This window comes from Rattus norvegicus, chromosome 8, assembly GCF_036323735.1.
Source record: "Rattus norvegicus strain BN/NHsdMcwi chromosome 8, GRCr8, whole genome shotgun sequence".
NCBI lineage: Eukaryota > Metazoa > Chordata > Mammalia > Rodentia > Muridae > Rattus > Rattus norvegicus.
Genome location: NC_086026.1, coordinates 22,958,228 through 22,970,560, shown reverse-complemented (window position 1 = coordinate 22,970,560; position 12,333 = coordinate 22,958,228). Strand labels below are relative to the sequence as shown.

The 12,333-nt window shown below is 39.9% G+C and overlaps 1 long non-coding RNA gene across 1 annotated transcript in view; it reads left to right on the top strand.

Moving 5' to 3' along the window:
* Positions 1 to 12,333, top strand: part of LOC134479998 (uncharacterized) — a 174,898-nt gene that overhangs the window by 79,690 nt on the left and 82,875 nt on the right. The window lies entirely within an intron of this gene.

Below are 12,333 nucleotides of genomic sequence, written 5' to 3'. Positions count from 1 at the left end.
TCAATATGACAGTTCCTCAGATTTGGAAGTTGCTTTACCTGAAAACCCAGCTATGCTGCACCTAGGCATACACCCAAAGGATGTTCCAAAAAATAACAAGGACACATGCTCAAATATGTTCATATCAGCCTTATTTTTAATAGCCTGGAAGCTGGAAATATTCCATATGTCTTTCTTTTTTTATTAACTTGAGTATTTCTTATATACATTTCAAGTGTTATTCCCTTTCCCGGTTTCCGGGCAAACATTCCCCTCGCCCCTCCCCTTCCTTATGGGTGTTCCCCTCCCAACCCTCCCCCCATTGCCGCCCTCCCCCCATAGTCTAGTTCACTGAGGGTTCAGTCTTAGCAGGACCCAGGGCTTCCCCTTCCACTGGTGCTCTTACTAGGCTATTCATTGCTACCTATGGGGTCAGAGTCCAGGGTCAGTCCATGTATAGTCTTTAGGTAGTGGCTTAGTCCCTGGAAGCTCTGGTTGCTTGGCATTGTTGTACATATGGGGACTCGAGCCCCTTCAAGCTCTTCCAGTTCTTTCTCTGATTCCGAGGTACTTTATATTATTTGGGTCTATTATGATTACCTGACACCGAGGTACTTTATATTATTTGGGTCTATTATGAAGGGTGTCGTTTCCCTAATTTCTTTCTCGGCTTGTTTCTCTTTTGTATAGAGGAAGGCAACTGATTTATTTGAGTTAATTTTATACCCAGCCACTTTGCTGAAGTTGTCTATCAGCTTTAGTAGTTCTCTGGTGGAACGTTTGGGATCACTTAAATATACTATCATATCATCTGCAAATAGTGATATTTTGACTTCTTCTTTTCCGATCTGTATCCCCTTGACCTCCTTTTGTTGTCTGATTGCTCTGGCTAGAACTTCAAGAACTATATTGAATAAGTAGGGAGAGAGTGGGCAGCCTTGTCTAGTCCCTGATTTTAGTGGGATTGCTTCAAGTTTCTCTCCATTTACTTTAATGTTAGCAACTGGTTTGCTGTATATGGCTTTTACTATGTTTAGGTATGGGCCTTGAATTCCTATTCTTTCCAGGACTTTTATCATGAAGGGGTGTTGAATTTTGTCAAATGCTTTCTCAGCATCTAATGAAATGATCATGTGGTTCTGTTCTTTCAGTTTGTTTATATAATGGATCACGTTGATGGTTTTCCGTATATTAAACCATCCCTGCATGCCTGGGATGAAGCCTACTTGGTCATGGTGGATGATTGTTTTGATGTGCTCTTGGATTCGGTTTGCCAGAATTTTGTTGATTATTTTTGCGTCGATATTCATAAGGGAAATTGGTCTGAAGTTCTTTTTCTTTGTTGTATCTTTGTGTGGTTTAGGTATAAGACTAATTGTGGCTTCGTAGAAGGTATTCGGTAGTGATCCATCTGTTTCAATTTTGTTGAATAGTTTGGATAATATTGGTATGAGGTCTTCTATGAAGGTTTGATGGAATTCTGCACTAAACCCGTCTGGACCTGGGCTCTTTTTGGTTGGGAGACCTTTAATGACTGCTTCTATTTCCTTAGGAGTTATGGGGTTGTTTAACTGGTTTATCTGTTCCTGATTTAACTTCAGTACCTGGTATCTGTCTAGGCAATTGTCCATTTCCTGAAGATTTTCAAGTTTTGTTGAATATAGGTTTTTATAGTAAGATCTGATGATTTTTTGAATTTCCCCTGAATCTGTTGTTATGTCTCCCTTTTCATTTCTGATTTTGTTAATTTGGACACACTCTCTGTGTCCTCTCGTTAGTCTGGCTAAGGGTTTATCTATCTTCTTGATTTTCTCAAAGAACCAACTTTTGGTTCTGTTGATTCTTTCTATGGTCCTTTTTGTTTCTACTTGGTTGATTTCAGCTCTGAGTTTGATTATTTCCTGCCTTCTACTCCTCCTGGGTGTATTTGCTTCTTTTTGTTCTAGAGCTTTTAGGTGTGCTGTCAAGCTGTTGACATATGCTCTTTCCTGTTTCTTTCTGCAGGCACTCAGCGCTATGAGTTTTCCTCTTAGCACAGCTTTCATTGTGTCCCATAAGTTTGGGTATGTTGTACCTTCATTTTCATTAAATTCTAAAAAGTTTTTAATTTCTTTCTTTATTTCTTCCTTGACCAAGTTATCATTGAGTAGAGCATTGTTCAATTTCCAAGTATATGTGGGCATTCTTCCTTGATTGTTATTGAAGACCAGTTTTAGGCCGTGGTGGTCCGATAGCACGCATGGGATTATTTCTATCTTTCTGTTCCTGTTGAGGCCCGTTTTTTGACCAATTATATGGTCAATTTTGGAGAAAGTACCATGAGGAGCTGAGAAGAAGGTATATCCTTTTGCTTTAGGATAGAATGTTCTATAAATATCTGTTAAGTCCATTTGGCTCATGACTTCTCTTAGTCTGTCTACGTATCTGTTTAATTTCTGTTTCCATGATCTGTCCATTGATGAGAGTGGGGTGTTGAAATCTCCCACTATTATTGTGTGAGGTGCAATGTGTGTTTTGAGCTTTAGTAAGGTTTCTTTTACATATGTAGGTGCCCTTGTATTTGGGGCATAGATATTTATGATTGAGAGTTCATCTTGGTGGATTTTTCCTTTGATGAATATGAAGTGTCCTTCCTTATCTTTTTTGATGACTTTTAGTTGAAAATTGATTTTATTTGATATTAGAATGGCTACTCCAGATTGCTTCTTCTGACCATTTGCTTGGAAAATTGTTTTCCAGCCTTTCACTCTGAGGTAATGTCTGTCTTTGTCTCTGAGGTGTGTTTCCTGTAGGCAGCAGAATGCAGGGTCCTCGTTGCGTATCCAGTTTATTAATCTATGTCTTTTTATTGGGGAGTTAAGGCCATTGATGTTGAGAGATATTAAGGAATAGTGATTATTGCTTCCCGTTATATTCATATTTGGATGTGAGGTTATGTTTGTGTGCTTTCATTCTATTTGTTTTGTTTCCAAGACGATTAGCTTCTTGCTTCTTCTAGGGTATAGCTTGTCTCCTTATGTTTGGCTTTACCATTTCTTATCCTTTGTAGTGCTGGATTTGTAGAAAGATATTGTGTAAATTTGGTTTTGTCATGGAATATCTTGGTTTCTCCATCTATGTTAATTGAGAGTTTTGCAGGATACAGTAACCTGGGCTGGCATTTGTGTTCTCTTAGGGTCTGTATGACATCAGTCCAGGATCTTCTGGCCTTCATAGTTTCTGGCGAGAAGTCTGGTGTGATTCTGATAGGTCTGCCTTTATATGTTACTTGACCTTTTTCCCTTACTGCTTTTAATATTCTTTCTTTATTTTGTGCATTTGGTGTTTTGACTATTATGTGACGGGAGGTGTTTCTTTTCTGGTCCTATCTATTTGGAGTTCTGTAGGCTTCTTGTATGCCTATGGGTATCTCTTTTTTTAGGTTAGGGAAGTTTTCTTGTATGATTTTGTTGAAGATATTTACTGGTCCTTTGAGCTGGGAGTCTTCACTCTCTTCTATACCTATTATCCTTAGGTTTGATCTTCTCATTGAGTCCTGGATTTCCTGTATGTTTTGGACCAGTAGCTTTTTCCGCTTTACATTATCTTTGACAGTTGAGTCAATGATTTCTATGGAATCTTCTGCTCCTGAGATTCTCTCTTCCATCTCTTGTATTCTGTTGGTGAAGCTTGTATCTACAGCTCCTTGTCTCTTCTTTTGGTTTTCTATATCCAGGGTTGTTTCCATGTGTTCTTTCTTGATTGCTTCTATTTCCATTTTTAATTCCTTCAACTGTTTGATTGTGTTTTCCTGGAATTCTTTCAGGGATTTTTGTGTCTCCTCTCTATGGGCTTCTACTTGTTTATTTATGTTTTCCTGGAATTCTTTCAGGGATTTTTGTGTCTCCTCTCTATGGGCTTCTACTTGTTTATTTATGTTTTCCTGGAATTCTTTCAGGGATTTTTGTGTCTCCTCTCTATGGGCTTCTACTTGTTTATTTATGTTTTCCTGGAATTCTTTCTGGCATTTTTGCGATTCCTCTCTGTAGGCTTCTACTTGTTCTCTAAGGGAGTTCTTCACGTCTTTCTTGAAGTCCTCCAGCATCATGATCAAAAATGATTTTGAAACTAGATCTTGCTTTTCTGGTGTGTTTGGATATTCCATGTTTGTTTTGATGGGAGAATTGGGCTCAGATGGTGCCATGTAGTCTTGGTTTCTGTTGCTTGGGTTCCTGTGCTTGCCTCTCGCTATCAGATTATCTCTAGTGTTACTTTGTTCTGCTATTTCTGACAGTGGCTAGACTGTCCTATAAGCCTGTGTGTCAGGAGTGCTGTAGACTTGTTTTCCTCTCTTTCAGTCAGTTATGGGGACAGAGTGTTCTGCTTTCGGGCGTGTAGTTTTTCCTCTCTACAGGTCTTCAGCTGTTCCTGTGGGCCTGTGTCTTGAGTTCTCCAGGCAGCTTTCTTGCAGCAGAAAAGTTGGTCTTACTTGTGGTCCAGAGGCTCAAGTTCGCTCGTGGGGTGCTGCCCACGGGCTCTCTGCAGCGGCAGCAACCAGGAAGACCTGTGCCGCCCCTTCCGGGAGCTTCAGTGCACCAGGGTTCCAGATGGTCTTTGGCTTTTTCCTCTGGCGTCCGAGATGTGTGTGCAGAGAGCAGTCTCTTCTGTTTTCCCAGGCCTGTCTGCCTCTCTGAAGGTTTAGCTCTCCCTCCCACGGGATTTGGGTGCAGAGAACTGTTTATCCAGTCTGTTTCCTTCAGGTTCTGGCGGTGTCTCAGGCAGGGGTCCTGCCGCTCCTGGGCCCTCCCCCACGGGAGCCCAGAGGCCTTATACAGTTTCCTCTTGGGCCAGGGATGTGGGCAGGGGTGAGCAGTGTTGGTGGTCTCTTCTGCTCTGCAGCCTCAGGAGTGCCCACCTGACCAGGCGGTTGGGTCTCTCTCTCACGGGGTCTGGGAGCAGAGAGCTGCTGCGGGCCGGGATGCGCGGGTGTGGGACTTCCGGTAAACACAGAACGTGCCCAGTCCTAGAGGAATTCTGCTTCCGTGTGTCCCAAGCTCACCAGGCAGCTTTCTTGCAGCAGAAAAGTTGGTCTTACCTGTGGTCCCGAGGCTCAAGTTCGCTCGTGGGGTGCTGCCCACGGGCTCTCTGCAGCGGCAGCCCCATATGTCTTTCAACTAAGAAAAAATACAGAAAACATGATATGTTTACACAATGTAATGCTACTCAGCAGTAAAACAGTAACTTTACAAAATTCTTACTCAAGTGGAAGGAACTAGAAAACATCATCCTGAATGAGGTAACCCAGTCACAAAAGAACACACATGCTATGAACTCACTGATAAGTGGATATTAGCCCAAAAGCTCAGAATACCTAAGATACAATTCACAGACCACATGAAGCTCAAAAAGAAGGAAGACCAAAGATGGATTCTTCAGTTTTTCTTAGAAGGGGGAACAAAATACTCACAGAAGGAATAGAGAGACAAAGTGTGGGACAGAGACTGAAGGAAAGGCCGTACTGAGACTGTCCCACTGGGGTCTATCTCACATACAGTCACCAAACCCAGACATTATTGTGGATAACAGTCAGTGCATGCTGATAGGAGACTGATATAGCTGTCTCCTGAAAGGCTCTGCCAGAGCATGACAAATACAAAGGTGGATGCTGGCAGTCAACCATTGGACTGAGAACAGGGTCCCTAGTGGAGGAGTTAGAGAAAGGACTGAAGTAGCTGAAGGGGTTTGCAAACCTATAGGAAAAATAACAATATCAAGCAACCTGACACTCAAGAGCTCCCAGGGACTAGACCACCAACCAAAGAGTACACACTGGGCAACCCTTGGCTCCAGACACATATGTTGCTACAGAAGATGGCCTTGTCAGGCATCAATGGGAGGAGAGGCCCTTGGTGCTGTGAAGGCTCGATACCCCAATGTACTGCAATGCCAGGGTGGGGAAAGGGGAGGGTGTGGGTGGGTGAGTGGGAGTACCCTCATAGAAGCAGGGGCAGGGGTTTGGGATAGGGGATTGCCAGAGGGAAAACCAGGAAATATGATAACATTTGAAATGTAAATGAAGAAAATATCCAAAAAATATTATGACTTCACAAACTTTGTATGTAAATGGATGAAACTAGAAAATATCATCCTGAGTGAGGTAGCCCAGACCCAAAAGCATGGTATACACTCACTGATAAATGCATGTTAGCCCAAGAGCTGAGAATAGCCAAGATACAACTCACAGACCCTATGAAGATTCACAAGGCCAAACTTTTGATGCTGTAAAACCACGTAGAAGGGGGAACAACATAATCACCATGGGAGGTAGACAGAGGGAGGGTTCTGGGTGAGAAAAGGGAGTGTGAGGAAAATAGGGGGACAGTACCAAGTATGGGAGGACACAGGACAGAAGTCCAGATGTTCAGGAGTGAATTTAAATACGTAGCAGTTGGGGTTGGGGAACTTGGGGAACCACTAGAAAGTCCCAGAAAGGGATGCGAGAGGCTCCCAGAACCCAAAGAGCACATATGACATTAGCTGAAATATGCAACAGCAGGAAAGTAGAACCTAAAGAGTGCACCTCCGGCAGATAGACATGGTCCCTAGTGAAGAAGAGACACACAGAAACCAACACACACACAGCCACACGCACGCACGCACGCACGCACACGCACACACGCATGCATGCCTGGACGCATGCTCGCGCACACGCGCACGCACGCACACACACACACACACACACACACACACACACACACACACACACCAAATAAATCTCATTCTGAAGTTTTGCTTTGTGTGTGTCTATAGCATGTATGAAACAGACAACAAAGTTCGTTTATCACAGAAAGTTAGGGAACAGATCTGTTGTTTCTTCATTCCAACAGTGAAGGACTCTGAGATGATCTTTTTTATGACACTTGTTCATGCATTGGTATCTTCAGGTAGTAGTGTGAAGAACTAGGTCTAGGAGGAAAAGCAGTGTCTTTCGCTCCTGAATCTTGTATACTGTGACCAAGAATAATCAGGTTAAACAAATAGCTAAGATAGAATTTCTGCAGTCCATTGAAGTTAAATAGAACTTTGTCATTACTGGATACAAAGCAGTGAGTCTAAACTAGTGAGTGAACTCCTTGCTGTTGTGTGACTTAAATTTGCACATTATTGGATATTTTCATGTTGGCATATGTTATATATCTGACAAAACATTTGTAAACATTGAGTGATGTGGAAGGAATGTGAGAGGTATTAGGTTGACAACTTTCTGTACAACTCAATAGTACACCACACAATGTTCTGATGGAGCAACACTTCTCAGGTCCTCTGTATCTTAGATTTTGTACTTAATACATTCAATAAGATCTTCATAACCTTACACTTCCAAACATTCTCAGGGAATTTTCATCACACCTGGACAGCTACTTAAAACGCAGAAAGAAGTGTTGTGATCCAGCTTAGCTTCTGTTCAAAAGCAGCCTCCACTTCAATCAGGATGTCTTACCAAATCCAAATCCATTACCTCATTTATAGTTTGGCATGGTGTCTCTGTCTACTAAGTAACAATAAATGACTTTTAAAAAGATATCTCAAATATTTCCCAGTTGTGTATATTATACATGTTTGAAATATAGAATACTTTTCTGAGCTAGATTCCAATAAGCTTGGGGTTTTCATATTGTATAATACAAAGTAAAAATGTCCCTCTAAAAGAGAGAACTATTTTTAAATGTAGTCTGTATGCTTGTTATTTTAAACATATAAAAAACTGAACTATATTTTTGTTTAACTAAAAAGACAAAAAAAAAGGAAGATGGCAAACTGCTGCTTACTTGCAGAACTCTCTCTTTTACAAGGAACAAAATTACATTGCTCTATGGGTGTCTTGTCCTACCGCGTGTAAATATTATTGTTTTCTGATTATTTATAGATTTGGTATGTTTTTCTAACTATAAATAAATTGATTACATCAAACCAATTTTTACTTATCCTGAATACAATTTCTTGTTCTATGACTATTCAAAATTATACCTTAGTATTATTTGGGTCTTCTTTTGAAAGTATATTTAGGAAGTGGTGGAACAGATTTATTTCTTCCATTTTCACATCTTTAACTAAACTAATATAAGTGTCTAAGCAAAATTTGTATAAAGAATCTTTGGACTTATGCTGAATTGATTTCCCCTCATCCTTTAAACATTTGTTTACATTTAAATTGAGGACCCAAAGCTCCCTTGGTCCAAATAGTCCAATGTTTTTGAGCACTAACAAGAAGCAGTGTTTAATGTCTGCACAACTCTTGCTTTTCCTTGCACATCTGTCATACTTAGAAGAGGAATACATCGGAAATCAAAGAGTGGCCTGATGCCAAGGTTAAGAGGGGCAAAGACAAAAGAACTATAGGTTCTTATAAGCGTAAGGCAGAAAAACAGCCAAACAGACTTCACAGTGAGGGTGTGACAGTTCTCACTCAGAGAAGGAATTCCATAATCTGGGCTTCTGGGAGACAGGCTGGAAGGCAGAGAATGAGATGAAGGCAGGCTGATTCTGAGCCCACCATGGGGTCAGTCTAGGTAACCTGCTTCACAATATGACCATTTGAGGGTTTTTGCTTTAATGCCTTGAATGGGGAACCTTTAAATCTTTTATCAAAGGCCTTTTAGCAAAGAAAAGTCAGAAACTGGCTTTCATTTTATAAACACTGTCCTGGCTTATGAATTAACATGAAGATGAATGCTAAAGGTAGAAGCAATGGTCCTGATAAGCCATGGTAGGAAGGTGGTCAGATTATGGTTATGTTTTACAGGTAGAACCGAAGGGTGTATGATGCATTTAATACTAAATACGAGAAAGCAGGTTTTGGAGAAAATAAGAAGAAATGCTTATTTTAAAAATAATGTGGATTTAACAATATTAACTCATGAAAATAGCTTTAGATTGTTAACTATAAGGAAAACTGCTGTTCAGTGGTTTCATATGAAAGGCTGTTTTTGAATGTGGGTGTTTAAACACAGCTGAGAGTAGAGAGATTTATAAGGGCCCATAGACTCAGCTTTCCCCATTCCTCGATAAGAGCTCAGTGACTGCAAACCGTTAATAATTTATTTGATCATCTGAGATGCTTTACATTTGGAGCTTGTATATAATGTACTGATTAAATCACATTATGTGTAGCTGAGTGAATATATTATTAAACAAAATACCCCTTTCCATAACCACAAACTGTGCATCTGTAGCAAATAGAGGAACATTTTAATAAGGAGTAGTGTAATTATATTATGGTCATTACTGTTGCAAGCTTATTGGCTTCATTTTAGAGGTGAATATCTTTCAAATGAAGATATTTATTGCAAAGAAGGATTTTTTAATCTTATAGCCAGTACTTATAACTCACAGAAAATATCTCTCCTTGAGAATAAGGAAGAACTGCAGAACAGAATTGTAGAAAGTTATTAAATTTAGCAAGAATGTACCAAAAAATAAATATTATTCCTTATGAGTTACTCCCTTGGCTATCTATCTATCATCTATCTATCTATCATCTACCTATTTATCATAATTGATGTAAATTCAACCCAATAATCTATCGTTTTTATCAGCTATCTTCTACTTGTCATCTACCTATTGATCATTAATTTATCTATATATTTACCAACTATGTATATGTTTTGCTTGAAAAACAGAAAAATGAAAAGACCATAATAAAAGGAATTGTATTTTACTCTTAATGAAGTCATTTTCTCATTACTTCAATGTTAAACAATAGCCACCTTTATGAGGATGATTTAACATTCCATACCAGATGAAGGAACTGAATATTGGGCATGATCAGAAACAAGGTCTGTGCCATTTCTGAGACGTATAAGAAACAGACATACATACATGTTCACATGTTTTCACACAATGTGCATGTACATATAGGTCCTAGAGATCGATGTTGACCTTCCATAGCATCACTGAAGGTATAGATTCCTGGAACTCTTTACCTGGTAGAAGAAGAATAAACATCATCCAAAGTGGAGATTTTGGCTTTGGGATATCATGACTAAAGTTTCATTTACATATTTATAATTCTATAAAATTAAAGATTGCCATGCTATATTAGGAATAAAAACCATAGATGATTCAAAAGATATGTACGGTTAGAGAATTATATAGATGTCAATTTGACAAGAGCTGACAAAATTGGATTATTCTATTATCAAATACATTACACTCAGAAATAACTTCTTAGAATTCACTTATGTTATAGTTTCATATTAGAAATCTTACCTTTCAACTGTGTGAGACTGTATTTGTACAAGAAAGGCTGAAATTTTTATGCTGTGAGAGAGCTTGGTGAAAAAATGTTGGATTCAAATGCAGTTTCTATAGTAGTCCATTCTCTAAGTCCCCCATTCGGGTCCCCATGCTCAGTCCAATGGTTAGCTGCAAACATCCTCAGTTGTATCAGTAAGTCTCTGGCAGAGTCTGTCAGGAGATATCCATATCACGCTCCTCTCAGCAAGCACTTCTTGGCATCAGCAATAGTGACTGGGTTGGGTGGCTGCATTTGGGATGGATTCCCAGGTGGAGAAGTCTCTGGATTGCCTTTCCTTCAGTCTCTGCTCCACACTGTGTCCCTGCATTTCCTCTTGTGAGTATTTTGTTGTCCCTTCTTAGAAGGACTGAAGCATCTTCATTTTTGGTCTTCCTTCTTGAGCTTCATGTGGTCTATGAATTGTCTTTTGGGTATTCTGAGCTATCAAGCTAATATCCATGCGGGTTGATGTCTATATGTAGGTGAGTATAGGCACAGTGTAAAGCACGGGCTGTGATTGGGGAGAAAAAAAAAGGCAAGCTGAATATTTTAGAGATGGGACAGATAGTAAAGAGAAGGAAGGAAAAACAGCAGTAGCCCACATTTCTGAATCCAGAGGAAAACACCTAACACCATCTGGGACCCCGGTGCACGGGAAAAGGCAGCACAGGCCCTCCTGGTTGCCACCTTCACGAGAGCTCAAAAGCAGCCCCCCATGAGCAACTTGAGCCCAGAGACCATAGATAAGACCAACTTTTCTGCTTCAAGTGACCTACCGGGTGGACTCAGGACACAGGCCCACAGGAACAGCTGAAGACCAGTAGACAGGAAAGACCACATGCCTGAAAGCAGAACACTCTGTTCCCATAACTGGCTGAAAGAAAACAGAAAAACAGGTCTATAGCACTCCTCACACATAGGCCTACAGGACAGTCTAGCCACTGTCAGAAATAGCAGAACAAGGTAACATGAGAGAAAACCTGACAGCAAGAGGCAAGCACAGGAACTCAAGCAATAGAAATCAAGACCAGATGGCATCATTGGAGCCCAATTCTCCCACCAAAGCAAACACTGAATATCTAAACAGAAAATACAGAAAAGCAAAATCTACATTTAAAACCACATTTGATGATGATGATGATGGAGGACTTCAAGAAAGACATGAAGAACTCCCTTAGAGAAACACAGGAAAACATAAATAAACAAGTAGAAGCCTATAGAGAGGAATCACAAAATCCCTGAAAGAATTCAAATAAAACACAATCAAACAATGGAAGGAATTAAAAATGGAAATAGAAGCAATAAAGAAAGCACAAAGGGAAACAACCCTAGACATAGAAAACCAAAGGAAGAAACAAGGAGCTGTAGGTGCAAGCATCACCAACAGAATACAAGAGATAGAAGAGAGAATCTCAGGAGCAAAAAGATTCCATAGAAATCATCGACACAACTGCCAAAGATAATGTAAAAGAGAAAAAGCTACTGGTCCAAAACATACAGGAAATCCAGGACTCAATGAGAAGATCAAACCTAAGGATAATAGGTATAGAAGAGAGTGAAGACTGCCAGCTCAAAGGACTAGTAAATATCTTCTACAAAATCATAGAAGAAAACTTCCCAAAACTAAAGAAAGAGATGCCAATAAACATACAAAAAGCCTACAGACCTCCAAATAGGTTGGACCAGAAGAGAAACTCCTCCCGTCACATAATAGTCAAAACAACAGATGCACAAAACAAAGAAAGAATATTAAAAGCAGAAAGGAAAGAAGGTCAAGAACCATATAAAGGCAGACATATCAGAATCACACCAGACTTCTTACCAGAGACTATGAAAGCTAGAAGATCCTGGACAGATGTCATACAGACCCTAAGAGGACACAAATGCCAGCCCAGGTCACTGAATCCTGTAAAACTCTCAATTAACATAGATGGAAAAAATAAGATATTCCATGACAAAACCAAATTTACACAATATCTTTCTACAAATCCAGCGTTAGAAAGGACAATAAATGGTAAAGCCCAACATAAGGAGGCAAGCTACACCTTAGAAAAAAGCAAGAAACTAATCGTCTTGAG